Source organism: Lacerta agilis, chromosome 8 (assembly GCF_009819535.1).
Source record: "Lacerta agilis isolate rLacAgi1 chromosome 8, rLacAgi1.pri, whole genome shotgun sequence".
Classification (NCBI taxonomy): Eukaryota; Metazoa; Chordata; class Lepidosauria; order Squamata; family Lacertidae; genus Lacerta; species Lacerta agilis.
Genome location: NC_046319.1, coordinates 17,551,371 through 17,578,167, shown reverse-complemented (window position 1 = coordinate 17,578,167; position 26,797 = coordinate 17,551,371). Strand labels below are relative to the sequence as shown.

The 26,797-nt window shown below is 40.4% G+C and overlaps 1 protein-coding gene across 7 annotated transcripts in view; it reads left to right on the top strand.

Moving 5' to 3' along the window:
* GNB1 (G protein subunit beta 1) overlaps positions 1–26,797 on the top strand; it is a 75,294-nt gene that overhangs the window by 20,794 nt on the left and 27,703 nt on the right. For 6 of the 7 annotated variants that reach the window (XM_033156372.1, XM_033156368.1, XM_033156367.1 and 3 more), the window contains exon 2: positions 21,549–21,600. The exons of the other annotated variant lie outside the window; for it this stretch is intronic. The gene's annotated coding sequence lies outside the window, so the exon portion shown is untranslated. The remainder of the gene's footprint in view (positions 1–21,548; positions 21,601–26,797) is intronic. 7 annotated transcript variants of the gene reach the window in all.

Genomic DNA, 26,797 nt, shown 5'->3' with positions numbered 1-26,797 from the left:
TGAGCACAGCAGTGCTTTACCCACCTGTGATTCTCAGCAATTGATATTCAGAGACAAACTGCCTCATGCTGTGGAGAGTAAAACCTGTCATGACTAGCAACCATTGATGGCCTTATCTTCCATGAATTTGTCTAATCCTCTGTTAAAGCTATCCAAGCTGGAGGCCTTCACTGCCTGTATTTAAAGAGCATTCATGACTGCCTACCTTTTTTCCTGTTCAAACTGTTTCTTTTTTCAAAATTACAAAACATACCCATTATCCCCTGTCACTCCCTTCCCCCAACATTATATCATATTATAGCCAGCAACATATAATTGATGAAACTATAATTAGGCTACTTATGAAGATCTGGACTATTTTACACTTATTAGTGGGCTGCAGTTCATTGTTGTAATGAAAATGCTCCTTCTTGAAGGCATTGAGTGCACATCATTTTGTCCTTGTGGGTGGAGAGCACATGTTTTCCAGTAGCAGCAATTTCCTATATCCAATCTTGATCCATTGTGAGCACAACCGTTTGTAGGTTAGCATTTATAAACCTTAAAACAGCCCCAAATCTTATGTTGGATGTTTGGTACTATTCACTCTGGAACAGAGCTATAACGGAGAAAATTACGCACAGTTTGAGATTTTGACAAGACTAAAACCTCCAGACACTTTTAATGTGATTTGGCATTGTTTTATAACATATATAGCAGAACCCTCATTTTCAAGACAACCCTTGTCACAAACCTGGCAAATATGGAACTATACGCTTGATAATCTGATAACGAAAGTCTTTACTTGGACTTTATTGTTTTAATCCATGTGCAACTGTACTCATATGTGCCTATTTCATAGGTTTTTTGTCTTTTAATTTTCACCTGTTATAATTGTTCTCTGTGTTTTATATACATTATAAAATGAAATAAAAAATACAAAAACTATGTTTATGAACCTTAACTGACATAGTCATTAATAGAAATGCTTTTAAGTGTGCCTTAAGGAAACAGCAAAGTGAAATGACTGTGTGGATGTTTAATCCTGAAACATACAGAGTAGAGAGCAAGAGCTTGATAATTAGTGTCATATGTATGTGACATTGGGCTGGGTCACACATCACTTTAATCCACAGTTAAGCTTACCTATGGGTGCATGGAGTACAACGGTAACTGCTTTGCTCCTCTTGGTCCTGCCATGAGCTAAGCTATGGTTTGGCTTAGTGTTCGAAATGCACCAGGTGCATTTGGCTACTGACGTGGGTCCAGTTGCGACCATATGGAGATCTCTGGATGCCAGGTTGGTGACTGACATCTCCATCTGGCTGGCCCCTCCAGCTTTCTTAAACAGGTAAAGCAGAAGAGCCTATTTATTGCATTTATACCCCACCTTTTTCATCAAGGAGTACATAGTAGAACCCCCTCCTTACATCAACCTTATGAGGTAGTTTAAGAGGCTGTGACTGGCCCAAGTTTACCCAGTGAGCTTCATGACTGAGTGGGGATTTGAACCCTGGTCTCTCCCAGGTCCTGAGTCTGACACTAACCACTATAGCACACTGGCTTCCTAGAGTACTTTTGCTGTGGGGCAGCTATATAAATAAAGTAGCTAAATAAATATGGGGAAAGCAAAATGTCACTTAGAGAAGAATCTGAAATATTTTCCTTGAAGCTTCAATTTGTTTTATGCTGGATTGTTTTATTTGTTGTTTTAATGTATTGTAACCTTTAAGTTTTTTCTTTAAATTATAAAGTGATATAGAAATGAAATAAACAACAGCAACAAACTCCATTGGGGGGGGACAGCACCTAGACATTCTGTTGTGTCGATTGTTACCCAGATTTAAGGAGTCATTTGTCAATTAGCTTATATTTCTGAATTTCTAACACTGGTTTGGCTTAGTGTTACATCCGAACCAGGACTCGTGGTTTGGCTTCCTAAAACCGCAAGCAGTAAGAAAAGAACAAACCTTGGTTCCAGATTGTGGTTTGTTTTGGATAGAGAAAAACCAAACATGGCGTCGTAGTTCCTAGTGCACATGTACCAGCATGTTTAAGCCATAGTGAAGCTAACTGTGGTTTAAAGTGATGTGTAAACCAGGCCATTTAGTTGTCCTGCAGAGCTGCTAAAAATAGATAATTGTATGTTTTGTGCCTGCACATGCAGTGCTAGGACTCTATTCTGGTACAGAATTCATATTCCTGAGAATCTGCTTCGATTAGAAAAACACAGACTTTTCTCTCCTTTCAGCCATTATTGGCTGCCCAGTGAGGTTTCAAAATGTGTGGAGTCGGGAAACTTGAATACCAAAGGGAGAAGTCTAAAGTTGGAATAGCTCCATTTCCTTTGTCATCATCCTAGTTCCTTCTTCTCCATTCCATTTTCATTGTACGTGTTTCACCCTTGCCCTGTAATAAGCTGCTTCTGGCCAATATAATTGAAATTCTGCGATTTTTATTTTATTTTTAATATACTGTTTCCTGCATGAATCTTTTAGGGTAGGATGGAGATTGGTAAATTATTTAGTTGAATGTCATGTATATGTTTATATAATTTGGGATTCACAGATTTGGTTTCTTTAGTATGAAATGCATTTATCTGGGCAAGAGGAAACAGCATACTTAGCCTTAACCATAAATATCTCAATGTAGCAAGGGTTTTTTGAGGTTATAGTGAGGTTCCCCCTGTTGAGTCTTTCCAAATGTAGAATCCGGAGCAGAAACACACTCTGAGAGTGGGAAGGAAGCCTTTTTCACTAGCTTTGCAGTCAGGATACTATAGAAACGAAATCTACTTGCACCGTCTTGCTTTTCTGCTCTATCCTCCCATGCATGTTTTTCCAGACACAGAAAATGTGGCATGAGTGCTTCAGTCAGGAAGCACTTGGTGCTCCTTCTACTCCCTCCCTCCAACTTCAGAGCTTAGAAGGTAAAGTTGGAGGGAGATACCCAACCATACTCCCTTTGGGCTAATTGTCACCAGAGCACTTTGCCATCTTTCTCCCTCTGGCTGTGTCTCTGACACAGATGAGATGAGGCAGCGGCCAGACACCTCCATGCTCCACAGTTTCCTAGCTCTGAAATACTTCAGCGTGTACAGGCAGCTTCCAGCCTCCGCAGCTTCTAGCTGCCAGAAGCACAGAGAGGATGGCTAGAGCTATGCACAAGGTTGCATCTTCTTTACAGCCTTGCATCTGTAGTTTAAACCAGGCATGTCCAAATCCGCTTCGGGAGCCTAATCTGGCCAGCCGGTCAATTTAAACCGGCCCCTGGGGCAGCATATGTCCTGGGGCAAAATCCTAAAAAAAGCTCAACAACTGTGGTTGGCCCTCATGCATGTTTACTTCATCAAGTCTGGCCCTCTTTGAAAAAAGTTTGGGCACCCCTGGCTTTAAAGGCAGGCAGGAAGAGTGAAACCCATTGTGCAGCTTTCTGTGGTGGTTGTTTTCTATACAAGGCTGTATTCTGAGGCAGACTTGGAGTGTGCTTTTCTTTCTCCCTTCCAGGAAATAGAGAGAGACTATCTTAACACATATTTTTATTGTCTGATCTTGAGATGTATGTGACCAGGGAAATGGCTATTTGCAAGTCAACTTTACTTGTGAGTGTACAAGTTAAGAAATTTCCTCCTCAAGTCAGGGTTATTTATATACACTATATCTTAACTTTCTTTCAAAGAACTCGAGGTGGCTCCTGCTCCCCCCCCCCCTTGCAACTACCTGGTGAGGTAGAGTCATTGAGTTGGAAGGGATCCCCACAGGTCATCAAGTCCAACCCCCTGCAATGCAGGAATCTCAGCTATAGCATCCATGACAGGTGGCTATCCAACCTCTGCTTAAAAACCTCCAATGAAGGAGAGTCCACAACCTCTTGAGAGAGTCTGTTCCACTGATGAACAGCTCTTACCATCAGAAAGTTCTTCCTGGTGTTTAGTAAGTTGGGCTACTTCATGGTGACTAGCCCAAGGTTACCCTGTGAGCTTCATGACTGAGTGGAAATTTGAATCTTGATCTTCCAGGTCCTAGTCCAGCACTTGAACCACTACACCACAGTGGCTGTAGCATGTGTGTGCTGAGGTTGAAATGGTAGGTTGCAAGTACATTACATATAACAACATTTATACATACAAAGGATTGTATGTTCTGTATACACATCAAGGCAACCTGCAATGGAAGGCATTGTGTAGAACTAGTTCATAGACTTGCTACAAAAAACGTTTGAAAAGGTTTTTCACTAGACTAGCATACCCAGTTTCCTACACCTAACAAAGACTTTGCATTTAATTCCAGAACACTGTTACAAAATGGCTGAAGTGAATGTTTTTTGCAAATGAAAACAGTTCTTTGCTTTGTTCCAAAAATGGTGTGTATTTCAGCACAAAATAGTACATGTTTACTTTACATTTACATTGAGTTATGAGTGCCACTGCTTTCTCAAACACAGCTGGAGTCAGGTAGTTGATCTAACCAATTTACAACAGATTTTTTTCTGCTTGTCTAATTTCTTTTAAATGCATAATCTTTTTTTTGTTTTTAATGGAGAGAAGTGCACTGCTACTGGAATTTGCTTTCTAAGCTTTGCTGAACCATCAGCTCGGTGATTCAGCTGATTGACACAAGGAGACTTTAAACATATGTTCGCTTCATACCAGATAGCGCTGTATTTGGCCTTCTGAAAGTCCAAGTGTTGTCAACAGTTTTGTGTATAGTTGGATACCATAACCAGTTATCTTTGAGAGGAGTTGGTCATTTCTTAAAATCAAAATACAAGGTGAGACTTCTTTCCTGAGAAATCTTCTCCACATTTCCACATTCACGCAAAGGCAAGATGTGTTGGGTACTCCCATTCAGCTTCTCCCTTATCCTACCAGGAGCAACAAACCACAAGTCTTGACTTAGCGTAGTATCTAAAGAAGCCACAATGCAAAGCTTAAGATTTGTTCTTGACTTCCCAATCATGGTTTGTTTGAAGAAAAAACAAACCACAAGTACTGGTTCAGACATTCTACTAAGTCAGGACTTGTGGTTTGTTGCTGCTTGTTAGACAAAGGGAGGAGTGTAACATAGGTGCTCAGGCTGTGTGCCCAACAAGCAACTTGTGCTTTAAGCAAACTAAACAAACTTGGCTTAAGAGTTTTCTGCAAATTTGGCAAACATCTGTCTACACGATCTGGTTCTTCATTCCATGGTTACCTATGTGCTGTATATTTTATGCTGTGAACTTCCTTATGATCTTCTGATAAAGGGTGGTATATAAATTTAATAAATAATTTATGTGTCCTATCCCTCAACACCTTTTTGAGATTGCTAACTTTGCTTTTCCCCAAGGCTTTGATAGAGTGTGATGATGTTGTTTTGATCTTAGTGTGCTGCCAAAGCTTTCTGCTGCTGTTATGCTGGGAGTGGGTGGGTTGTTTTGTGGTTTGTGTTTATGGATTGCATGTGCTTTTGTGTGAATTTGTTGACATGATAATGAATTTTTACGTATTTTTAATGGTTTGTAGCAAACTAAGCTCTACTTAGACTCATTAAAAAAATGACCCTTAGTCATGTGCATCAATTTCAGTGTTTCATGTCTGGGTATAGCATTAAATAACAACCCTGTGTTTTAAAATATGTAGGAAGTGATTTGGAGACCTCACAAAGTCTCTGAGATTACGATTAATGTTGCCAAATTCTGCGTTTCTGCTATTAGATGCAGGAAATATGAGCTATCCATTGACAATGCGCAGGCAAAGGCAAACGTTTAATTTTATCTAAGATCTTAATTTCGAAATGCTGTTTTTTCGTGTGTTTGTCTTGTGTGTGCTTCGTTGGACGATTTGGTCTGTGACCGTTTAATAAAATTTGATTTGATTTGACCTCACATAACAAGCAACTAATAAGTCATCACTACTGCTGCTACTATTAAATTAAATCTTGTCCTTACAACAGCTGTGAATTCCATCCTTATAACAAACCTGGAAAATAAGCCTTTATTTTAGTCTTTCTAAGTGACCAACTGACTAGCACCACTAAGCCTCTTGTCTCTTGTCAGCCTTGCCTCTCCTCTCTTCACCAGGAGGAAATTTAGATTGCAAGTTCTTTGGGGCAAGGGCCTGTGGTGTTTTGCTTGTAGCATTTTGTGAATTTCACAGGGTCAAGTGCCTGAGGCAAAAGGGCAAGATTGGAATTTTTACCTTTTCCTAAGAATATATTGTTTCTTTTCAAGAGCTCTGCAAGGGCAGGCATTGAATGTGGTCTGCCAGTAGACTGATGGTTGCTTTCCAGAGGACCCATCTAGTGCCTGCTGATCACTGGGATATGTGTTGTCAAATTCTGGGTCAGATGCAGCTCCATGTAGGCACTTAATACATTCTTAAGGAAGAATGTGTACTTGGGATTGTTAAATGCAGGTCAGTTCTGCTTTAACTGTTGAGATCCTCCTGAATGTGTTCTTTTGTTTCGAAATTTTAACATGGACATTAAAAAAAAAAAAACGCAGGCTATGCAAGACAGAAGTCGGCCTGTCCTTGCACTAAGTTATTTTTTCTAGCATATTTTCTTGTTTCTTGATATTACGTGTCTAAGATGTTGAAAACTGTTGTTTGCTTTCTAAAAGCTGTAATTGTAATCCCTTTTTGAAAATTTGTTTAGAAATGCAAAGAAAATCTGAACTGCATCATGTGCTGGTTTCTGTGAGTTAACAAACAGAACTTGGATGTGGTCTGAATTTGTGTGCAGCTTTAGGGTGTGGCTTCCTTTTTTGTTCGGATTCCTTTCCAGCTTTCATTAGTAATCACGAGCATTTCTCTTTATTTCATGCAGGCTTCCTTCCTCTGGCTCTTAAAAAAAGCTGATTACCCTGCAACAGTGTTTTGGGGGGAGGGAATTTTTTGTAATGGGTTAGTGAAGGCTTGAAGTTTGTATTAATCAAATGCTTAGTCATCTCATTGTGTTCAAAATAATACTATTTTATCCCTCTTCTCTGCTTTCTCTTCTCTCTCCCACCCAATTCTCTGCTTACCAATCTAGGTGTAATGTTGCTATGCGGTATACCAGCCAGTAAAATTATTTGTATATCATAAACAAGCTAAATATGAGACAGGTGCAACAGTTGACAGACCACAGTTTTATAGATATTCAACCATAATATTTTATAGAAATTGTAGAGTAATTACAGCAATAGTTAAATCTCTTTCTTCAGAAAAATACTGAAAGTTGATGTGCTGTAGTTCCTAACATTATCAACTAGGAGGTCCCAAATTCATATTTCACCCCAGCTGTAAACTGATTACAGTGGTACCTTGGTTTACAACCATAATCTGTTTCGGAGGTCCGGTTGTAAACCAAAACAGGTTGTAACCCAAGGTGCACTTTCGCCAATAGGGCCTCTCAAAAAAAAATTTGGGCTGTAATCCCAAAAAAAAAGGGTTGTAATCCAAAACGGTTGCAAACCAAGGTACCACTGTATGTGGCTTCAACCAAGTTGCTGTCTCTCATCCCCTCTCCACCAACATATTAGATGATAATATTGGCCTCCCTTATAGGATTACTAAGCTAATATGTGTAGCCTTTTAAACACTGTAAATGTACTATAAAAATGGCTTCATTCAGAGAGAGAAATATTACTTCAAACTAGCCACCATTCGAATTCTAACTTCTGTACACTTGACTTAACAGTGCTAACTCACAGCCTTGACAAAAGAGCTCAGGCAAATGCCATCATGGTTTGCTGCCCTTCCCCAGTACACATCACCCCACTGAAGTGTCTGTCTATTCTTGTCTAATTACTCTCCCTAAAAGGCATCTTACCTTCTTTCTTGCTGACCTTCCATTAACATTAAAAACTGAACATTATAGCATTTTACATGTTAAATACTGTGTGTCTTATGAAGACAGTTACCTAGGAGGACTTATTAAGACGGATTTTACTGCTACCTGGTGAATAGGAATTAATACAGTGGTACCTCTGGTTGCAAACGGGATCCGTGTGTGCATGTGCTCGGCGTGATTTGGCGCTTCTGCACTTAAGCATAGCGCCGAACCTGAAAGTAACCCGTTCCAGTACTTCTGGATTTGGCGTGTTCGTAACCCTTGCTGAATGCAACACGCAGCGAACGCAACCAGAGGTTTGACTGTAGTAATAATAATAAATTTTATTTTATTTTATTTATACCCCACCAATCTGGCTGGGTTTCCCCAGCCACTCTGGGCAGCTTCCAGCAAAATATAAAAACATAATAAAATGTCAAACATTAAAAACTTCCTGATACAGTACAAGGCTGCCTTCATATATCTTCTAAAAGGAATCCACCTTGATTTCCTTATCTAGATGGGAAAGCAGAATATAAATTTGGCATTAAAAACTTGACCTCTGTAAAAGAGAGAGAAGTTAAAAGCAGAATACCTAGTTAGAACTGAAAGCTTGTACATCACCTGCATAAAATGTTTTGACTTGTTTTTAACTTATTTTTCTCTCTGTCAGTGGTAAACAGGACTCAGGCATTCTTATTTAATTGGTAATTTTGCTCGCTGGAGGGTTGTATGTTGTTGACAAGGGAAGCTCCTGAGACGAGTCATTAAAAGAGAACTTTGTACTCAAGAAAATATTTTTAATGTACATTTAACACTTGTCCTTTATCCTTATGTATTGTATTCATTTAACTCTACCTTATGCAAGAATATTTGGGAAAGTGGTAAAATTGAGTCTGAAATTTTGGGCAAAGCCAGCATGTAAGTCACTTAAAACCAGTTGTGTTTTGTGCAGCTGGTGCTTTACCCAGCCTGTGCAGCTGGGGAGTTCCCTAAGGGACAAGCCTTGGTGCAGCATGATATCAACAGAGGCAGGGCTTGTTGCAGTCCCCAGCTGCTTTCCTTCAGCATTTATGCAACAGGTTGCAGTGTGTCGGTAGCAACTATCACCTTATGTGGGTGAAGCATCAACACTGATTGCATGGCTAAATGTAATGTCATTTGAATACTGAGTTGAGTATTTGAGAACTTTTGCTTCTAAATCATATTCTTACACTTCACCTGAGTGAGTTGACCTAACTTTGAGGTTTGCATAATATTCATTTGATTTGCCGGCAACTTACTATGAGTGAGAAAGCAAGGTAGACTATTTAAGTTCCTACCCACAACTTACAACAAAGTTACCTAACATTTTCTTAAGACTCAAAATTCACATGTTTTCAGGCAGTGTTACTAACAATAATTACTCCTTTCTAACTGTTTGCCAAATTGAAGTGAAAATATTTATACAGCCCATTCCTTGCATAGTTTAATGCCTTTGCTGTGCAACCTTGTTTGCACATCTCTTCTCCCCCGTACCCCAAATATATCAAGAGATTAGTTGAGCCACAACTACCGTTAACAGTAAGAGTTAGAGTCTATGATAAATTGCCTAACTAGGTGGCTGTGTCAATATTATCTGGGAATGTGACATCTTAACCTTTCATGGGTAAGAGCTGTACTTTCTGAGCAGGTGTAATGAGTTTTTCTACCAGTGATGGGCTGGGAGAAAGAACATTTTTCCAAGTAACAACACCATCACCAGTTAGTTCAGTTTGTTAGAGTGTGGTGCAGATAATGCTAAGGTTGCATCACCTGTTTGATCCCTATATGCGCCACCTCATATTCCTGCATTGCAGGGGGTTGGACCACATGGGCCTCAGAGGATTTTCCCTTCCAACTCTACAATTTCGTTATTCTATGTACTAACATTGGCACCATGAGACATTCGAACAGCCTGCTAATTACATTCAGTTTTTAGTGCAATGAACTTTATGGCTAGCTTTAATATATTTGTTCAGTGGTCCTCCGTTCAACATGCTTTCTGTTCAGCAGTTGTAAAATTGCACTGTGCACACCCCTGGGGTTCCCATTAACTGTCCTCTTTCAAAATGGCTGCTGTTCCTCATTGGTCTCAGTAAAATAATGAAACTACAGTGGTACCTTGTGTTACACACGCAATCCGTTCCGGATCGCGCTACGTAATGCACGGGCGTGCTTAACACGAACGCCCCCCCCAAAAAACAAAAAACCTGGAAGTTCACGTGTTTTTGCGCTTCTGCGCATGCGCGAAGTGCGCAGAACGTTTTGCACACCCGCGTGTTGCCCGCGCTCCGGGGGAGGACTTCCGGGTTGCGGAGGTCCGTAAGTCGAACGTATGTAACATGGAGTGTATGACTGTATCTTAATGTGGGAATTTCTCAGGATGCCAATAAGATGTTCCACATGTTTAGACTGGTGGCAGTTTAGCTCATGTTCACAGTATGCTTATGTGACACATCACAGGTGCATGTTAAAATGTAGCATGCATTGACACACATATCTGCTTAAGTGGCTTTTGCAGGTACTGTTTTGATATGTCATATCTCTTTTTGATATTCTGAAAAGTGCAGAAAAGCACAGGCCTGCCTGTGTCTTTTACACTGTGACGTGGGTGCAGGGAGTTAGCAGGACTGGATATATTTTATCTAGCTGTCTTTTCCCAGCATCAAGTAGAGAGTGGCAGGTACTGTGTGGAATGCTTGACACAGGGACAAGTACTTCATCCAGCATTGGTTTAGGTAACTGAGTTGCACTCATGCTGTGTACAAAATCTTGAAATTAAAGCATTAGCGATCTGCTTGTTGGACTTGTCTTTCTTGATCTGTAGTTTCTATTTTTAACATAATAGATAATATAATAGAAGGCAAATATTTTATGTAGAGAGTGGTGCTTTGCCCGACTAACCTTTGCCCTATCTGCTTTCTGTCTGCAGCAATAGCTCTAGGTACAGAAGGCACTGTGCAGTTTTCTGTGCTTTCTTAATGGGTGCAGAGCTGCTATGTATTCTTCTCTTCTTCAAAACTACGCTTAACCTTTCAAACACACCTCTTTCTGTGAAGGCATGTGCAGCAAGCTGCCTTTAATGTACATTCTCTCACTTGCCAAAAGGGGGTTCACTTAACCCGTGAGAGGCTGAAAAGGAAGCCTGCTTCATTTATCCAATATAGGGAGTGCTGTGCAAGCTCAAATGTTCATCTAGATCAGTAGTTTGGACTATTTCTCCTTGTTTTTTAAGCTGCTCTTACTTGCCTTGGGTTGCTGGCTTCGCCATTACAACTTTGATCCATCCTTCCCTAAGACGTTAGCCAGTGATAGCCAGAGGGAACCCCATCTTCCCGGTGACAATAGACAATCACTGCCAAGACTATATTTGTTAACAGTATTTTTAAAAACTGCAACTCATTGCAGTAGTCTAGTTCACAGAACGCACAAAGCGAACAAGGGCTTACTGGCAGCCACTTTGCTCCCTGGTCCTTTTGCTGCACTGAACTAAGTCAGAGTTTGGCTTAGCATGCTGTCTAAAACGAGACTCATAGTTAAGCTCTTTTCTCACTATCCATGTGTCATAGCCAAGAATCAACTTGGGCTATAAGTCAGTTAGTGAAATGAGAGCTTAACCACAGCATGCTAGGCCAAACCTGGCTTAGCTCAGTGTGGTGCAGAAGTGAAAAAGATGATGGGGGGGGGAGCAAAATTATGTTAAGTTTCTCTCTGGGAGCTTGCATGTTTGCACAATCATAGTTTAGCTTAACTGTGGTGTTCAAATCTGGTGTCTGGTGGATGACTGGTGTTTTGTGAATTTTATTACCTCTAGTTTAGATAAGATAAATGAATAAAATCTTTTTCAACTGGATTTTGCTTGCAAGTGAAATCTGAATCAAAATTGGGCATTTGGAGTTCTCGCCTACATGTTAATACCCATGGTGCCCTTCTAACTTGCAGCTGCTTCATCAAATCGCTCGTGTTGGAACACTTGGCACAAACTAGTAATTTGGAGAACTGGAATGTACTCAGCAGGGCCTTTGAACATGATCAGAAAAAGCAAAGGAATTAAAAAGTACTTCTTTGTGCAAAGACAACCATTCTGTAGGTTGAAAAATATCCCCATAGTTCTATAATAACTTCAGAAAATGCCTTCATTTTTATTAGTATTCAGTTGCAAAGTGAGGGTAAAAGCTATTGAAACCAGACATATTTTTCCAGAGGAGAATATGGAGAATACTCCATAAGTGAAGAGATGTTGAACCTCACAACTATTAATGAACTTACTTTGAAGTGTCAATGAACATGTATTGAACATGAAATGTATTGTTGTGTTGTCACATTCCTACTAAGGAAGATTTAATAATCCTAGGTGTAACCATTTACTGTGAGACGTTCTCCCTCTGGTCAGAGACCAGCCTCTCTTTGGAATGTTCTCCCTCACTTGACTGCTGTTAGCAGTTGGAATATTTATTTATTTGAAACATTTGGATGTCGTCGTCCCCCCCCCCCCCCATACGACACCCAGAAGACATTTTCTATTAGCTGTCTAATGAGTTTAGTTAGTAATAATAAATAAATAAATAAATACAGCCTCCTAAAGTGATTTACAGGTTTTAACAAACATTTATAACGAAATAAGACTGTAGTAAATTAAACATCAGAAAAGCCTGGGTGAATTTTAAAAAAGGTTTTGCTTTAGGTCTGGAAGAGCCAGCTTTTGTTAAGCTACCGGTACTTTGTGTGGCACATTCTTAGTTCCGGCAGGTGACCAGGCAAGTTGTTGTTTACAAGCATGTCTTAACACTATTATATATGTGGAATTAGGACATATTTTGCTCTTTAAATTCCATATGCTGTGGCCTTCTGGGCTGAGAGATGACATAGAAACATGGTTGTTGTTGTTTTAAAACCTTTGTTGGCATCACTGTGTTTAGAAATTCTTTTAACGTAATAGCATCCTGTCAAGCATATTTGAGACTCACAAATTAAACTATAGAAGGGCAGACACAGTAGAGGTCTTCAAAGTTACATGGCTGTAATGCAGCAGTTATAGTGAACACAGTTCAGGATTTTCTCTTATCAGTGTGCACTCAAGGATCTTGGCCTTTCATTGTCAGTGGTGAGGACCACAAATTCTGCATTTGCTTGCTATCCTGCCATGGTTTGTGGCCATTGTTGATCCTCCTTATAAGTATTCACAGCAGGGTTGGTGTTTTGCGTCTCACTTTGTACTATGGTTTGAAGATTGACAAAAGCAGCAAGAGATCATCCCCAAGTTATCTTAAGTTTTGTGAAAGACTTGGCAACAAAGAAAAACTGATGCTCCCAGCTCAAGTGACTCTGAGTTCATTGAAATGCAGAGACTCTGGAAAGGTGTCTGTCTCTTTATGCTGAGCATTGGAAGAGTGGTCACATATAGGGTTGTGTCCAATGCCAGTACTACTCAGAGTTAAGCCGTTGAAATCATTAATTATGACTTAACTAACATAGGCTTGTTGCTTTCAGTTGCTTTACCCTGTGTAGAATTTAGTTGGATACAACTCATGGTCAGCGTTGGTGGCCATATTTTTGGTCCAGTTGTGTGTGCAACTTACTGCAGGGATGTTGAGCCTCTGTCCCTTCAGATGTTAATAGACTCCCATCTGCCTCGGACAGTGTGGTCAATAGTCAGATGATGGGAACTGTAGGCCAGCAATATCTGGAGGGGCACAGGTACCCCACCTCACCTTACTATGTCACACTCCATATACCCTGGAAGGAAAACCTAGAGCAGGCACGTCCAACTTCCAAGAGACTGCATGTTGAGCTTTTTTTGGGGGGGGGGATTAGGGTCTCACAGTCGACCTGTTGGACATCCCTGACCTAGAGTTTTGCCTTTATTTTTTTTGCTGCTGCTACGTACTTGTTCATGTTCTTATTATTAAGGTACATGCATTACTGTAATCCATCCTCCACCCTCTTAGCAGCTTTTAATGTTGTTCTCTGCCAGAGCTTCCAAAGAAGACTTTGTGTTCATCCCTGTCACTGATGGATCCTATAAATAACATTATGGAGACTTCAACTTCAACTGTGGTTTCTGTTTTCCCCTTTCTATTTTGCTAGACCTAATCTGGGGAAATTAATATGTTTCAGTACAAAGTTCGTGTCAGTGCTTCAACAATCTCAGGACTTGTTCAGATGGTCATTTAATGTGGGCTAATGAACACTTAGGATAGCCTCTTTCATTTAGGTGTAGAAGCAAGTAACTGTGATTTCTGTACAGACTTCCACAAGTTTACTAACAAAGTGTGAGCTCTTAGTAAACAGCACACATGGTATCCTGCACAGATGAGAGAAGACCCTGCCTGTCTCCTAAGCATTCTGCATACCAGGCTACATGGAGAGGGGATTGGTGGCAACCACAAATAATGGCTGGCTAGAAATCCAAACCAACATTTGTGTGACTCATGCGGGAAAGTCACCCAGCATCACATATCATATCACTGATGAGCTGTGTTTGGCCTGGTAGGAACTGAGGTGGTTGTACTTTGAGGACAGGTTACACAGTTTGGGGCTTTTTAGATGAGAAAAAAGTTGAGTAAGGAACTTGACAGAGGGGGACATGACAGAGGCTTATAAAGCTATGCATGATGTGGAAAAAGTAGATAGAGAGTGGTTCTTCCTCATAATACTGGAACCTAGGTCATCCAATGAAGCTAGATGTTGGGTGATTCAAGACAGGCAAAAGAAGAGGCTTCACACAGCACATAGTTAAACCTATGGCATGTGCTACCACAAATTGTGTGATAGATGCCAAATAAGGTGTTTTTAAAAAGAATGAGATTAATTCCTGGAGGATGTATTTGATGGCTATATGCTGCCTCTAGGATTAGAGGCAAAGCAGTACCGTATATACCCGAGTATAAGCCGACCCAAATATAAACCGAGGCACCTAATTTTCCTACAAAAACCTGGGAAAGCTTATTGACTCAAGTATAAGCCGATTCACCTTTGCCGCTGTGGAGGAGGAGGAGGAACAAGCAGCCTGAAAGCAGCCCTTTGGGCTGCTCCTTCCTCTTCCTCCTTTGCCAAGTTTGCATTTATGCGAGCAGTTCAGGAATGGAACAAGCTGCCTGGGGAGAGTAAAGAACCGCTGTTCTTGTACACTTCTTAAGGAATGGTTGACTGGGGAGAGCGGGTGGCGGCACGAGTGGAGAGAAAGGGCTTCTTTCTCACCGCCCCCACCGCCCGCCTCACTCGAGTATAAGCCGAGGGCAGCTTTTTCAGCACAAAAAATGTGCTGAAAAACTAGGCTTATACTCAAGTATATATGGTATGTCTTTGAACAATGGGAATATGATGAGGAGAGGGCTAACATGCCCATGTCCTGCTTGCTGTCTTCCCATAGGAATTTGGTTGACCACTGTAGGAAACAGGGTGCTAGACTAGATAGACTTTGGTCTCATCCAGCAGGATTTCTCCCATGTTCTTATCGCTTCACTTGCCCTGTTCTTTCTATTAGGCCATTGGTTTCCTATTCTGTCTGTGTTAATAGACTGAAACTCTTTTAACTGTGTTATGTGTTATAGTTTTGTTCTATAAAGTACCTAGAACACTTGGCACTAAGTAAATACAAGGTGGTAGTCATAGCAAAAATAGTAACCAGGAACTGGTTGAGGCAGAATGGAGAAGAAACAGGTGGGGGGGAGTGTCAGGAATAAAGTATTAGGGGTGACCACAAACAGAGGAACCCAACAGATTAGGTTCCTACACTATTCCAGACAGAGGCACTGGCAGATGGGATATTTATAGATACAGATATACTGTGTATATATGCCCTTCATTTCTTTTAACTTGCTTTGGAATCATGGAAAAGGAGAAAATAACTCTTAGGTTGCCACCCCAACTTCCATATTTAGAGAAAACATATTCTTCTAAGAGCAATGTTAAAATTACAGGCTTAGCTCTGGAGAACCAGAACAGCTTCTTGGGATTTCAAGTGCTGCAGGCACTTTTAAATTAGAACTTTGCCTATTCTATTTTATACATTGAGAGAGCTTTCTTCAGGGAAAGCAAGTCACTTTATTATTTAAAAGTAGGGATTTCCCCAATTTCCATACAGAAATTTGCATTCTGAAGCACAACCTTTTGCCAAGCAAATAATTAATTTATTCCTCCAAAATGTATCCTATTTCTTCACTGCTTCTTTTCCCATCTTTGGCAATGTCATTTTTACAAGTGAGATCCTTGAGGGTGGGAGGTGTCTCATCGCCAGTCTAATGGCACATAGCAAACAGCGTGGCATGGTCAGGTAATACTGCAAAATTTGTTTCATCTATCAGCCAATCAAATGCTACCTTGTGTACAAACTCCTGTTGCGGTGAAATTGCACTGTATGAATGCCATACTATGTATTTAAAAGCAAGGATGAAAACAAGTGAAATTTTGAGAAGGAATGCGAAAAAAGAAAGACAAACATGTTTTATATGAAGAAGAAATAAAACACCACAAGGAGGGAGTTCCTGTTTCAGATCTTGCCTCTGCCATAGACTCGCTTCATGGCCTTTAGGGTTCATGCACTCTTTCTTTCTCTACCTTAAGAATGATATGGGTATAATAATACTGGCTTCTATTACTTTATGAGCTTTCACCACTTGAAAGTGTTGTGTAAATGCTAATAATCCCCATTTTTCAAGTTGGGTTTGGTTGAGCAAAGTAAACCAAATAACTGAAGATGGATTTGTCTTGACGTTCTACATATATTTGCTTGTCCTACAGATGTTGCTGCTGTGTCTAATAAATTTTTATTGTTGCACTTATATCCCACTTTAAAGGAGCTCAGGGTGGCATACCTATGAGGTAGGCTAGGCTGAGAGACGGAGTCTGGCTCAAGGTGACCCCAGTGAGTTTCATGGGTGAGCAGGGATTTGAGCCTTGTTCTCCCGTGTCCTGGTACAACACTCTAATCACTACACCACACTGGCTCTTCAGAAGGTTGGAAACTAGCTCATTGCTTCTGCCCTGTCACTAATAGACCTCTCCCAATTGTCTTGTAAGAACAGTTGTGAGAACTGACCTTTATTTGTATTTTTAACAACAGCAACAATATTTTTTTTCTAACAACAGAGCCAAAAGTGGATAAGAGGAATTTAAAACAAGCAGCATCAAGAAACTAGTACAATAACATTGGGTTGGAGATTACTAAAAAAATGAGGAAAACAAAGTACAGCGGTACCCCGTGTTACGCACGCGATCCATTCCAGATTGTGCTACATAACACGGGCGTGCTTAACACGAACACCCCCCCAAAAACCTGGAAGTTCATGCATTCTTGCACTTCTGCGCATGCGTGAAGTGCGCAGAATGGTTCTGCGCACCCGCGCGTTGCGTGCGCTCCAGGGAGGACTTCCAGGTCGCAGGGGTCCGTAAGTCGAATGTACGCAACATGGAGCGTACGCAACTTGAGGTATGACTGTAAATGGGAATGTGGAAGCATTGCAATACCCACAGTTTGATCTGGTAAACCAGGCTACACTGTTATCTGGATAACAGCCAGCTGTACAGATGGCTGCTGGTGTAAGTACCGTCTCCAAATCCTTCAATCTTCTGGCTCCAGAAAAAGATATGACAAAGCTGAAACCATGAATTTGTAGAGAAGATCAAAGACGAATCTTAATTCTGTAACAAGGTATTGCTCTTTATTCCAGTTGTCTTCCTTGTTACCCAGAAAGTAGGAGGAACATGTTTAACTGACCCACATTATTAACTTTGCTTGTGTTTAAGCAGCCAGTAAAAGAGGAGCTTTTGTCTCTCTCTGAAAAAAGAAAGAAAAAGCCAATCCATAATTATATTTTCAGGGGAACCATGTTCATATTTCCATTGTGTTCTCTAACACCTGATACACATATTTTTTTATTTAAAAAAGTGGCTGAAATAAAATAATTTCAAGTATTATAACTCCTTTGTATTGAAAAGTACCTAATGAGGCAGTCATCTCCTATATAGCATTGCCTGATAAATCAATCAATAGTATAAGCTCTGTTAGTTTCTCCCTTCTCCATTTTATGATGCATGTGCCTATGTGTATCTGAGGGAGAAAGCACAATAACTGTCATGTGCATAATGAGTTAAGAATCTAATCTTCTAGTTGTCCTGACCTAAGTTGTTGCCTATTCCGATGTTCTAATGGTGTTTTGCCCCACAATTTGAACAATAGTTGAATACTAAGTCCCTAGGATTTGGTTACCATTCAATAACTGGTTAGGTAAAGGTAAAGGGACCCCTGACCATTAGGTCCAGTCGTGTCCAACTCTGGGGTTGCGGCGCTCATCTCGCGTTAATGGCTGAGGGAGCTGGCGTACAGCTTCCGGGTCATGTGGCCAGCATGACAAAGCCGCTTCTGGCGAACCAGAGCAGCACACGGAAACGCCGTTTACCTTCCCGCTGCAGCGGTACCTATTTATCTACTTGCACTTTGACGTGCTTTCGAACTGCTAGGTGGGCAGGAGCTGGGACCGAGCAACAGGAGCTCACCCCATCGCTGGTTAGATATTGCCAATTAAATAAATACAAATTACTATCTTACTACATCTGGAGACGTTTTACCTGCTTCTTCACGGTGTGCGAAAGGCCAGCAACATGACCATTATGTGTTATATATTTGATGTTAGCCGCTCTGAGCCCGGTTTTGGCCAGGGAGGGTGGGGTATAAATAAAAATCATTATTTATTTATTTATTTATTTATTTATTTAATTAATTAACATAGACAATTGTGGCTGGCTTTCTGTCATTCTATGATGGTTGTTGTTTCACCCTTTGTTGCTGACCTGCTCTGCTGTGGAGTGAAACCCATCCCTCTATGCAGTTCTGTAGTGTTGTATTGCTTCCTGGTTCTTTGTTTAGGGAAGTACTTGCAGTCTTAAAAGCTTTTTCATACTGATTATGGTACTTCAAAGAGTAGATCCTTAGATACAATGGCTGGTTTTTTAAAAGAAGATGGTGTTCCTTTTACTTCTGTGAAGTCATCTATTGTGACATGCTGTTGTTTAGATTACCCATGTGTGTTTTGCACTCAGCACAGTCAATTTTTTTAAAATTGGTGCATGCTCATGCATGTAGGCATGCGGTTCCAAAAGGAAATGAGGTCCATCACTAGCAGGCTAATGTAGCCCCACATCATCTTCTCCATATTCTGTACGGATAAATATTGATGATATTATGTTCAATAATTGAAAATTTATGTTGGTATGTTTTTGGAAGGTGTGAATGTGTATGCATCACAAACTTTAATGTATTACGCCTGGATACTGTTCCAGCTGAAAGCCTCTGCAGTGTAATTGAAGTGAAATTAACCTGTATTTGTAGGAAACTAAAATCGTTTGTAAGCCATCTTTCGAGAGCTATGCCCTCAAAGATAGTGTATAAATACTATGAATGAATGAATGAATGTGTGTATATATATATATGTATATATATATGTGTGTGTGTGTGTGTGTGTGTATGTATATATATATCTATCAAGATCAGTGCACACCTTACCCAGCCCTCTTGCCACACAACATAGTGAGAACTATTACGGCCTTCAGACTGCAGCTCCTTGCCAAAAAAAAACCATCCCTCAAACATAAGGAATTTTAGTGAAAATTAAATACCTCATGGAGATTACATATTTACACTTTTCTAAAGGAGTAAATACTTGAAATGTAATATCTGAAAATCATGAAGAAATATGGGAAAGGCAAGCTGTTAATTGAAAACCATGAAAGAATCTAGCTTCCCCACTAAATTCAACTGCCATGATTTGCTAATACTGTATGGATGTTCAGTTTACCAAGTAGTCCATGTTGGGAAGTCTCCCATTTTAACACACAGCAGAAAGCATAGTAGAAAAAGAATGGCACCTGTTGACCAAGCAGAACCATAGCAGAAAGCCTTACTACTAGAGCCTGCTTTTTGTCTTATACACATCTGGTAGGTCACTGTGACCATAGGGTGCTGGACGATATTGGCCACAGGGCTGATCCAGCAGGCTCTTATTAAGTTCTTGGATGTTATAATTATTGTTGCTTCTTAAATTCCTGTCCTGCACTTCTTCCCAAAGGTGTCTAGGTGCAACTAACAACTAAGCAGTCAAACCGTACAATTAAAATAAAAAAAGTAAAATAAACATTCAAAAACAATCACATACCCTCACAGCTAAAAATTTCAAGGTTGCCAGGAACGGTTCTTTCAGCTATCAAATGCCCAATTAAACGGGAATGTTTTAAACTTCTTCCTGAATATTAATAATGACAGTCACACCTCACCAGGGAAAACAATTCACAAATGGGGAAATGCCACGGAGAAGATCCTGTTGCATGGCAGCACCAAACTGGGCAGTTGGTAATCTCTGTTGGGGCAACTGACTCTTGTATTATTTGACAGTAACTAGCTGGCCTGGCCACGCCTTGCTGTGGCTCTTCCCCTCCCTCCCCATTCTCGCCTGGTTTCCCACAGATTATCCCAATGAACTTAAGCCTGCCTCCTCTCAGTCTTTCCCTCTTGTTTTCACCTGGTTTTCCAAAGCTTATCCTGATGAACTTCTGCATGCCTCCTCTCGGTCCCCCCCCCCGTTTTCGTCTTCCTCCCACTCACGTGGCGTGATTTGTTCCCCTCCCCCGCACTCTCCGTGGTCACTCCAAAACTGTGTTGATCTCCTACCTCCCTTCTCTCCGGTTCTCCCCCCCCCCCCAGTTTCACCGGGCTCTCCACAGGTTGTTCTGTTGAACTCCTGTGCTGTGATTTGTTCCGTCACCTCTGCACTCTCATGTCTGTTGCTCACTGTTTTAAAATGGGAATTGGCCGAGCCTGAGGCAAGGAGTTGTTATGGCGGTGGTAGGTAAAGGTTGATTCGGCCCCTCCCCCACCAACAGCCTATTGGCTGAGGCGACCTCAAGTTCTGCTCCCCCTCCCACCTGCTGTCTGTTGTTGTAAAGCGTGTGTTCCTTTGACTCCACTGGAGGGTGCTGTTTTTTGCACAAATTTACGGATTTACCTGGGAAAGGTGTGATATTTTTGCAATCCAGGTACCTAAGAACCTTCCCATATGGCCAAGGAATGTTGTGTTCAAATTTGAAGGCAACCAGTCAAGCGGTTACGGAGCAAGGCCTTTGCATCCGCGCACCCATCTTGAAGATAGATAGATAGATAGATAGATAGTGTGTCCTTGCTTGCACTCCGTGCTTTGCAATATAACCATAACCACCTTTCAGAACCTTTGGCCTGTAATTGCAGCATTTGTGGGGCCTGTTTACTTTAATTTCAAATGAAATTTTTAATTGTTTGAGCCTATTTCTCTGGCTTCCAGGAAAAAAGCCAAGAAAAACTGTTGAGTCGCATAAATATGGGTCAGATAGCATTAATATTCACATAATATTGTTAGCTGCAAATAAACAGTTTTGCATAATTCTTCTATAGTAATTAACTTTTGTGATTATTATACACAAATTTATCTCTGTTCTCTTAATTCTTCAAATACTTGGTTGCTGTTTTACAAAATTTGACCTGTCAGATTATTTATCAGATTGCTAATCCTTACCCCCTTTACATCCTAAATCTTTGGAGCTTCATAAGACTAAGAGACAGTTGTTGTTAAATCTGGGGGAAGACATATTTTGAGAGATGCGATTATTAAAGTGTAGCAGGTCAATGGGAAAAAGCCTACCAGGTAGCCATGAGCTTGTATTTATTTAGTCTCTGCAGATTATCAGTTTGAAATTTAAAATACTGATTCAGGTTTATTTTTCTTGCAGTAGTTGCATATTTGGCTGTAGAAGTTGACTTTCCATTATACTGAGATCAAAAGTAAGTTGGAAATGTTTTAGTGTTGAATAACACAGCACTCTGAACATGCTCTTATGATATCTGTCTCTGGATTTAGTTAGAGTATATTGACATCTAAAAAGGATCCCTTTGTTGTATTCTTTGTGAAGGCTACTTCACCCTGAAAGCCAGGAATTTGTTTATTGTGAAGTGTTGTGGCTGTAGTCCAATCTGGCTTCAAATCTCACCTTGACCAGAGAACTTAATTTAGTTTTATTAGATTTATACACCGCACTTCTCATAAGATCTCAGGGCCGTTCACAGAATAAAATACAGGATAAAAACAAGTAAATAATTAAAAACAAAACAGTAGCTTTTGGCTTGGCTGGTTAGTATATTTGGGTGTTTCTGGTGCTGTTAAATCTGCACTGTCCTAAGTTTTGTTTTAAACTATTAACTGTTAACTAAACCTTGGAAAATCAGCTAATAAATGCCTTTCATGATACTTCTTTGGTTATATTCAGCACGAAAGGCAACATATTCCCTATTTAATCTATATTGCTCTTTTTTTAAAAAGCAGTTTTTATTAGTTTTCATACCTATATCATACATTATTCAACTTAACCAAACAATCTTTTGTAAATTCCCCTCTCCCCCTTGGCTTCCTTCCATTTCCGTTTCTGGTTTGTTGTCCACTTGTTGCATTCTGCTGCTTATATATCGTATATTATCACATTGTTCTCTTTCTTGTTTTCTCTAATTACATTATATATGTTTATTTAAGGGGACGCGGGTGGCGCTGTGGTCAAAACCACAGAGCCTAGGGCTTGCTGATCAGAAGGTTGGCGGTTTGAATCTCCGCGATGGGGTGAGCTCCTGTTGTTTGGTCCCAGCTCCTGCCAACCTAGCAGTTCAAAAGCACATCAAAGTGCAAGTAGATAAATAGTTACTGCTCTGGCAGGAAGGTAAACGGTGTTTTTCTGTGTTCCTCTGGTTCGCCAGAAGCAGCTTTGTCATGCTGGCCACATGACCCGGAAGCTGTCTGCGGACAAACGCTGGCTCCCTTGGTCTATAGAGCGAGATGTGTGCGCAACCCCAGAGTCGTCCGTGACTGGACCTAACAGTCAGGGGTACCTTTACCTTTACCTTATGTTTATTTAAACCCCGCCGAAGAATCCATACTTTTACATTGTTTCTGTAAATATGTTACAAAAGGTTCCCATTCTTTTCCAAAGTCACTATTATCTTTTTCACGTAGTTTATCTTTCAATTTTGCTAATTCTGCATATTCCATCAACTTTACATGCCATTGTTCTTTGGATGGTATTTCTCCCATCTTCCAGTTTTGTGCTATTAAAATTCTTGCTGCTGTTGTTGCATACATAAGTAGTGTCCTTAATTATTTCTTCACATCTTGTCTAAAAATACTCAACAGAAAATTTGGGATTTGTTCAAATGTGACAGTGTGGTGGAAGAATAGAATGAGCAAGTGACTATGCTTTTCATTGCCAATACCCACGTTCCCAGGGCCCAACTATCGCCTTACAGAGGGGACATGTGCACATTACTTTCTTTTCTGTTTGAGAATGAGCCAACATCCAGTGAAAAGTAAACAAGAGACACATGTACATTCTGCCTTCTTGTCCCATGCTGTAACTTGCAGACAATCCTTAAAATCGGTTAGTTTGTGCTACACACAGGAAATTTTATATTATACTAGTATATATTATTTCAATTTATATCACACCATGTGTGTGTATCACACTCAATGTGATATTAACAGTAAGATGAAAAAAGAAGAGTTGATTAAACCAGTCAAAAACACTAAACATTGACCACCTTAAAAATAAGTAAACATGACCTGTATATTTTCTTAAAAACCAAGGCCCATTTAAAAGTAATTTCCTAATTGATAGCAAGATAGATTTACTCTTTAGGTCTGCTGTCAGAAATTCTGCCTGAGGCTCAGAAGGCAAATAATACAGATAATTGAAAATTAATGTCATAACTGTGCATAATAAGAATCATTTATATGTTGGTGATCATACATATCTGTTTAAATGTGGCAAGTTTCAGCCTACAATTGGTGCTGTTGTGCTTAAGCAACATTCTTCTTCCATTGGCCATGTGTCTTGGACCTCCCTAAATTCATCTAAGGTTTTCCTTCCGCAAACAATACTGTAAAAATGGGAATGTGAAGGCCACCTAATCAGGAATACTTTAGAAAAGGGTTAGGCAAATTCATGGAGCATGAAACTGTCTATGGCTAGTAGCCACGATGGCTGTGTTCTACCTCCACTGTCAAAGGCAGTACAGTGGTACCTCGGGTTAAGTACTTAATTCGTTCTGGAGGTCCGTTCTTAACCTGAAGCGTACTTGACCTGAAGCACCACTTTAGCTAATGGGACCTCCTGCTGCCACTGCGCCACCAGAGCACGATTTCTGTTCTTAAGCGGAGTTCTTAACCTGAAGCGTACTTAACCTGAAGCGTACTTAACCCGAGGTACCACTGTATGTCTATGAATACCAGTTTCTGAGAAGCACAGGTGGGAAGAAAGCTACTGCACTCAGTCCTGCTTTCAGGCTTCCCATAGGCATCTATGTGGCCGCTTTTAAGAATATGATCTTGGACTAGATGGACCATTGGCCTGATCCAGCAGGCTGTCCTTATGTAAATTTCAAGTGAGTCCCCTCACTTAGCTGAATGTTTGTTGTTAAACAAGAGTGCTGGTGCTGCTTATCCCTAATACCTTGGAAGTCGAACAGCTTAGTTCCCGAATGCTTAGGCCCCCAAACGTCACAAACCTGAAGTGACTGTTTCAGTTTGGGAACTATTTTTGGAAGCTGAACGTCCGACGGGGCTTCTGCTTCCTTCAGCCAATCGGAAGCCGCACTTTGGTTTTCAAATGTTTTGGAAGTCGAATGGATTTCTGGAACGGATTCCGTTCGACTTCCAAGGTACGGCTGTATTTGAATAAAAGTTACTTTCTTATAAAATTTTAACATCTCTATGAGATTCTCCTATCTACCCGATGTCCATTCAAGCTTGCACCTTTGCTTTAATCTTGCCATCCATGTTTGTTTGTTTGTTTGTTTGTTTTTATCTCATCCTCCCAACTCACAACTTTAAAATGTTATACTTTTACTTGTACTTTAAGTTGTACTTCCACATTCTGAAAGGGTGCAGGCTGTGTATCAGTTTTGATAAGAGGATTTAAATTGGACAGCAGATTAGACATGTTTCTAGTAATCAATGACGTTGCATGGAAGAGTATTTTCTAAGTATGTTATCCTTGATACCCAATCATCTTTTTAATGTGACTGGTGGTGTATTATAGTTATAAGTAGCATATAACCCCCACCTCAATAAATATACCGGTAACTAATGGAACAGTGGTTTCAGACACTCCTTTGCATATATAGTGCTAGCAAAAATCCCCATCATTTTAAAGATAAAATATGTGTGGAGAAAGGCATTTATGTTGCAGGCATTCTAGCATTTAGACAGAAGATAAAATTTTAAAATAACACGACCCTTAACATTAATAATGATAACGATACACTCCTTTGTACAACAGTGCCGGATTCAGCACTAGTCTCTCATAGGAATGAATGGCAGTCTGTCACTCTTACAGGAGAAAGAAAACATTTTGCACTCAGAGGCACCATTGGAGTTGGAGCAAAACTTGCAACTCACCTTTGGTTATATTGCAGCCATTAGGAATCAAGTTGCCTCTTCCTGCTTTTTGATCCTTTTGCTTGGCCTTGATGTGAGTGATAGAATGTTGGGAGAGTGTTGACTGAAGGATTGTTTGAAATTAATTTATAGGCGGGTGGGACCTGCAACCACATAATTGCATTTTATAATTCCTGTTCAGGGTTGCGGTCAGCTATTCCTTCACCCTGCTCTTCTCTTCCTTCTGATTTACTTTTCAGGCTGATGCTCATTGTGTGGCTATTGACTGTGCTAAGTCCTCATCAGGCTGTTCTTTAAACATTTAGGCCCTTTAGGTTTTGTGCTGTCTTGAAAATATGAGGAAGATGAGAATACTGGCCCATTTCAACTTGCAAGCACTTTGACTCATGTCATCCCAACCTCATTTAGGCAGAAAGTGATTATTAGTTGATTATGTAGTTTTCTTTAAGCACCCTTGGGATAAAATGAATCTGGTTTTGTGCACCAGCAATAAAGAACTTGTGCAGAAAGTGAATCTTGTAAGATCCCCCCCCCCATCCTTTCCAACAAGCTTTGATAGAATTGGGGAGACCAATGAGTTTGGCAGGGCAAGACTGGAGGATACACTTGCATTGGGGTACTTGCTGCCTGGGCCAGAAAGGACAACAGGGATGCTATGACAGCTGTCTCCTGCCATGTGAGACACTGTGAGCCAGTTCCAATAGGACTTCAGCACTGCTCTTAGTACAGGGCACGAGGAATGTGGTGCTTATAGCAGCTGCTTCTCTTGGACTTAAAGAACCAGAAGAGCTAGCAGCAGCAAATAAGGAGGAACTGATAATTGTGTTTGCCACAGTAGTATATTACATTAGGTTGGGACCACATGCTCAGTGTGGTTGCCTCACAAATCAGTAGCTCATGACTCCTAAATAGTGGAACTTCAGCACTCCCAGCCACCCCCAAAGTGGCAGGATTTCTGAGACAGACTCTCCTCTAAAGAGATGAGGATAGTGATAGGTGTTAAAATGTAGGTTTCACCTTAACTGGATTTGAATGAGTAGTTAAGCTCAGACAAGAGATTATGAAGGCTTAACAATGACACTGCTACCAGAAGACAGGCAGTTCAGGCCTGTGTTCATGTGGAAATTGTACCAGTAGCTTCTGAAATTCACAGGACTGGGGAGGTTTACAGGCTCTGTGTCTTGTAAGTATGTTTTGGCCAGTTTTTAGAATGTATTGTTAATACTTGGGAAATTAGAATAGTAACTAGATGGTGGTAGTTCTTTAGACCTAAGCAGAATTTCATATAAAGTGAAATATAAATATTCTCTTAATTCCATGGCTAGGGTTTGTTGGGTTTCATAGATGAATTGCCTCACCAGCAGCCAGCCTCAGAAGTGATGCTTTCAAAGTTTGCAATCTCTGATCTTACAACTTCAAAGTTGTGATATCAGTACAACATTTGACTGTAGAATATGTTTTAAGTACTGCTAAAACCAGTCACTTTGCTTGTTCAGGGTTGTTTTTTATGTAGCTTTCTGTTCAAGTGAGGCTATTGGAAAA